Here is a 5608-nt window from a genome sequence, read left to right on the forward strand (position 1 = left end):
CTGTGGCTTGTAGGCATCTCCAGATCTGTGTCTAACCATTAGACAACCAGGTGTTGGGCAAAGGTAAAAATTGGACTCATCAGAGAAGATGACCTTACTCCAGTGGAGTCTACGGTCCAATCCTTATAGTCTTTTGCAAACCTCAGGCTGGCTCTTTGCTTCTCGTTGATGATTGAGAACATCATCTCTCGCTTTCCTTGACCTCAGCCCTGCCCCAAGGAGCCTGTTTCCAACTGTCCTCGCCATGCACTTCACCCCAGCTGCCGTTTGCCATTCTTTTTGTAGATCACTTGATGTCATCCTACGGTTGTTGAGTGACATTTCGAATGAGTTGGAGGTCATCCTGGTCAGTGGAGAGTCGTTTTCGCCCTCTGCTGGTCTGTAGCTTTGTTGTCCCCAATGTCTGCTGCTTGACGTTGTTCTTGTGAAGTCTTTGAGTTTTTAAGGATGGAAGCAACCTGATGCTCACCGTATCCCTCTGTCAGTAAAGCCTCACCCAAAACCTTTCTTTTCACCTTTTGGCATGGCCAATAGTTATTTTTTTAGTTTCCAATTGCTTTTGAGGTACTACTACTTTGCCATCCAGCTGGTCCCCAGTGATGACCACAAGGAAACGTTTTTTTATACTTTTTCTTGTTAAATATGATCTGTGTTGCTTTGTGACATGGTGTATCATGCTGGAAGTTGCAATTAGATTAGGTGTTTTGGAAACACATTCTCATGATGAGGTAGACCTGCCTGAGACATTTAAACTTAAGTGCCACCCTCAGACCTTTAGAATGTTCTCTTGGCCTAATCGTAGATGCTTGGCTCTTTCACATGGGGTATCTGGGTTCGACCCCGTCTGTCACATTGGTGCCGAATCCCAGAATTGGTCTTCCCTTGAAGGGGGAGGTCAAAGGAGGCTGAGGTGATTTGGAATCACACTCTTGTGATGAGGTATGTACTCTCCTGCCTGAGACATGTAAACTCAAGTGTCACCATCAGTCCATTCCAGTCAAGTAGGCCTACTGTAATTCTCAATAAAAAAAAAAGAGAACACATTTTTCAAATAAGATTATTAGACAAATTACCCAGAACACAGGAACATCATATCCAAGATAACTTCTATTTTTTAACAATTGCAGCTTTTGTGTAGCCTGGTAAGGTCACACATACATATGTATGAAAACTGATTTGAAAGAACTCACATGTTTTATACTGCATATTCAACTGTAAAATATATTAAAATAAAGTATGTGCAAGGGTGTAGCAGGACAAAGAAAGGCTTTGAATCCACCAAGACCTAAACTTACATACGGTAGGTCCTCTGAGGTTATTTCACACATCTATGAGCTTTGGAAAATCTTCCACAACACGACCCCAGGTTATCTCTATACCTACCCAAGCGAAACAAAAACCTAGTGTACATTTAAATGCTTAAGTGCATTGAAAATAGATCAACAGAGTAATTAATTATGCTTAAACTATATAAAAACTACTATATGTTTTTCTATATTTACTTAAAGTATACTAAAGTTGTACTGACTTTGTACTTTTGTGTACTTACTCAAAGTATACTTTAATTTCATGCCCTTGAATGTGTGCTTTAGTATCCTTGCAAAAGATATGCTAGAATTATTACTTACAAAAAGTATATTATTGTCATGGAATTGAGCCTGTACTTTAGTATACTTACAAAAAGTATACTTTATTATGAAAATATTAATACCAATGCATTTTTTTTATCTAATTGAAGTATACTTTTAGTATTACCTATGCTAGTGACACATTATTGACACACCTATAATATACTTCTGCTATTTGACAGTTGCTTTGAATATGACTAAGATTACATTCGTAGTGAGTTGAAAGTACATCTCAGATCATCTATTAGAAATGTAAGTAAATTATTTATATGTAAACTAAGAGGGGTCAATTTAACACATTTCAAGTATACTATGCTAAAAACCTCCATAATGTATACAATTTAGTACAATTTAAGATCATTTCAGTATCCTATACTCCTTTATAAATATATTTAAACTCAAGTATACTAGAAATATAACAACTTAACTATACTTAAAGTCTTTTGTTGTTGTTCGGGTATAGAATGTAACACCTGGCTGCAGAAACCATTTCAAAGCTGGCCTTTTTTTTACTAAGAGCCAAACTACTAACACCCTGTGGTGTCATGGCACGGTTTAGGTCCAGGGCTAGACAGAAATAAATATTCAAGCATTAACATATACAGTATGGATGAGAGAAACCATGTCATTTAATCTATCCAGATGGAGAATGAGAAACAGAGAGGGAGGGAGAGGAAGGGAGGGAGGGGGGAGTGACCACTTTTTGCAGTTCTGCACATGATGGTTAAGGTAAGGGTAGGGAAAGTTCATCCAAAACTGTCTGCCCATATCAACAGGTCCTGTCATCATGTTCACAGTTTTCACTGGGGTAGGTACGGCTGATCCTAGATCAGTTGTCAATGGCAGATAGGGACGCTATCTGAGGGGGGGGGGGGATATGCCCCTGCTGTGGGGAAGTGGTGGGGTGTTGAGCTGGCAGGGAGTCTGTGGCACTCACCTCCAAAACTTCCCCACTTGACAAGGTTAATCTGCTATGATGACGAGCAGTTGTGCTTGGCTCCGCTGCTCATAGATTCCTTCCGATAACCGTAACATGAACTCCAGCACGATAGGGAACCTGGAGAACTTGTGGTAGTGTTTTAAAAAATACATGTTTGCTTCTTTACCTTTTCCCTTACATCCACACTTTGTAAAGCTTACCCTCTCGATGAACCACGCTTTTGTGACAAATCTCGTGGTCTGTGTGATATTGGACAAAGAGAGGGGTAAATCACAATTAGGCCTACAAACCTATGTCGCTACCCGTGTTCCTGTACACTGCAATTAGCCTACAAGCTGACAAGGACATAGCTACAAATTAAAAGACAATTATACCCGCTTGTTTTTCTGCCCCGTAACATTTATGTTCAACATTATTTAGCAAAAAAACTGAGCTTATAGGGCATCACATGCCACACACACAAGAGTTCAAGTTCAGACTATCTGGCAAGGCGCCATCAGGAACAGGTTCTAGGTGAAGTGAATCAAACCAGCTGTTGCGGAGCCGTTGCCTTGGCAACTGCCACACAATATTTGTATTAGGACGTGCAAGAGACATATGATCCAGACAGTTCTGCTCTCGGGTCCTAGAGTACACAGTGTAACGCACAGCTGTCCTGAGAAAAACACGGCTCTCTGGACAGCAGCAGAGCTCGCTTCCCTCCCCGGGTTGGCTTGAGGACAGGTTTACGGAACAAGGAGTTGATTCTGATTCCGGAACCCCCTGTGTTACTGTCCTTTTCTGTTGTTTGCCTTCCACATCATTTATCTCTTGTGTGTGGAGCCATTTACACAGCAGCAAGGCGAGATATCGGTTCAACGTTTGCAAATATTGACATTCTTTGGAGGATGCCACCTGGCCAACCTGTTGAGTATATTGCCCCAGTTCACAATCAGTCCCTTTTTGAAGCCACACCAACAGTAGGATCGACATCCAAGAGTATGAAGGATTGTAGGTTTACGGAAAGAGAGAACACAATTGCCACATAAGGTGCATTTGATACCTATTTCCAATTGAGTTCATGTTGTTGTCGTAATTTTTCATCATCTCCAGTCAATCGTGTTACAGTAGTCCTCTCTTAAAGATAATGGGAAATCATTCATAATTCCACTAAACTAATATAGTAGACCCAGTGGTTCCCAACCTATAGAAAATAAATGCATATATTCAACAGATAGCTGCATTCATAATTTCAAAATCTGGCCATAGTGTGTTATTTACAGAAAAAACAGGCTAATGACAGCATGCAACTAAATAAAATGAGACCAGGACACAATTTCATCAGGTCTGAAATGGTCTCCAGGACAGTGATAAAGAAAGAGAAAAGCTTGTTAAATCTGTTTAAGTTGATGGGAGATGGCGTTTAGGCTGGGTGAGTCTCTTGCAGTTTGGTTACTTTTTCCCTTTAACTTTCCCATTAATTAATAAAGTATAAATTCTGTCTACTACCGTCTAGCATGAACCATGAAAAGAAAGGTAGACCTCACTGATACTGTATTTTACCTTTGGTGAAACTGTAAGGTGAGCTCCCACTGCTCAACTGCACAAAAACATCTCATGGACTTAAAGGGGTCGACAGACGGAAAATCAGAGCACACAGCTGGTGTCAGGTGATGTTTGCAGTATTTTACCTGTTTTAAATGGCACTGGCCAATCATCTACTATGGGGCGGCCATTTTGGCTTCAACGTTCCGTCTGGGCCACACAGTGGACAGCAGTGTTAGTCTGGCATGAAAGGCCTCAATCACCGCCTTTCACCTGGGGCCAGAGAGAGGGTGGGAGGAGAGAGAGAGAAAGAGAGCGAGAGAGAGAGGAAACAAGAAGGAAAGAGAGTGAGAAAGAGAAGGAGAGAGAGAGAGCGAGAGAGAGAGACTTGTTTTAACTCCTTCATGTTTGGAGAGCTCTGACACGTGTTATTGAGCAACTCCTCCATGTTTTCTCAGTAAACACCGTCTCTCCATGTTCTCTCCATGTTTTCTCCATGTCTGAACAATGGTAGGCTTTGAGTCGCATCACTTAAGGGCCTATTAATAATTTGACAAGTTTTCTCTAAGATTAATTGCGGTAATGACTGGGCTGCGATTATGTGTGGCCAAAAACTTCAGAAACGAACTTAAGATTAATTTCCCTCCCTAATTTTCCACTTATCAAAATGTTGAATGGAGCAGAGTGATGCATAAGTGCCCATGTGTTTAGTGAGGGCGAAGACTGATTAGCAATATTCACAAGAAAGTAGCCTAACTTATTGACCTCTAAAATCCAAGACTGTTAGGTTGCATGCAGTATAATGATGGCCTGAACTCATGACTGTAGTGAGAGGATGCAGCATGGCTGCCACAGATGGCAGACACTACGCCTTACTGGCCCCCATACATCCCCACGAAAGAGTATGGGTCCTGTCCTCCCAGCAGATGTCTGTTAATAGGCCAGCCAGCTGGAGCACAATGAAGTGAGTGTCCCCATGGCATGGAGTGTCAGAGATAAGAGCCACCTGCTTTTCCTGCTGTACGTAGTCTCCCCTATAAGGTCAAGCACAGGGATCGGGATCCACATGCAGCTATAGGGAAGACTTGTTTTCCATTTGGTTCCAAGTGTTTCAAACCAATCCAATTGTGTTGTATTGACAATGATTTGAGGCTGTGTAAATATTATTTTAATTAAGGATCCAATCTGATTATAAAGAACAAATAACATAATATTCAATGATAAACACAGGTTTGGATTAAGCTGACCATTCCCTTTTAGTTACATACACTGATATCAGCATCATCTGTTAAACGAACAGTTCAATGAATAATACATTTAAAAATGTGTGCCTTCTCGCTTCCTGCAGCCCTTGCATTCCACTATTCAATGTTGAACCTCTTAAACCTTCCTCCCCCTATCCTCCAGTTGTTCCCGCCTCCCTTCCCCCCATCCCTCCATTCCTCTAGCCCTTCATTACACCTCATCTGCGTTATCTCATTATGAGGGCCTTTGGCCAGCAGGCTAGACGTCAGAG

The sequence above is a fragment of the Nansenia antarctica genome (assembly GCF_963989245.1).
Source record: "Nansenia antarctica genome assembly, chromosome: 5".
Taxonomy (NCBI): domain Eukaryota; kingdom Metazoa; phylum Chordata; class Actinopteri; order Argentiniformes; family Microstomatidae; genus Nansenia; species Nansenia antarctica.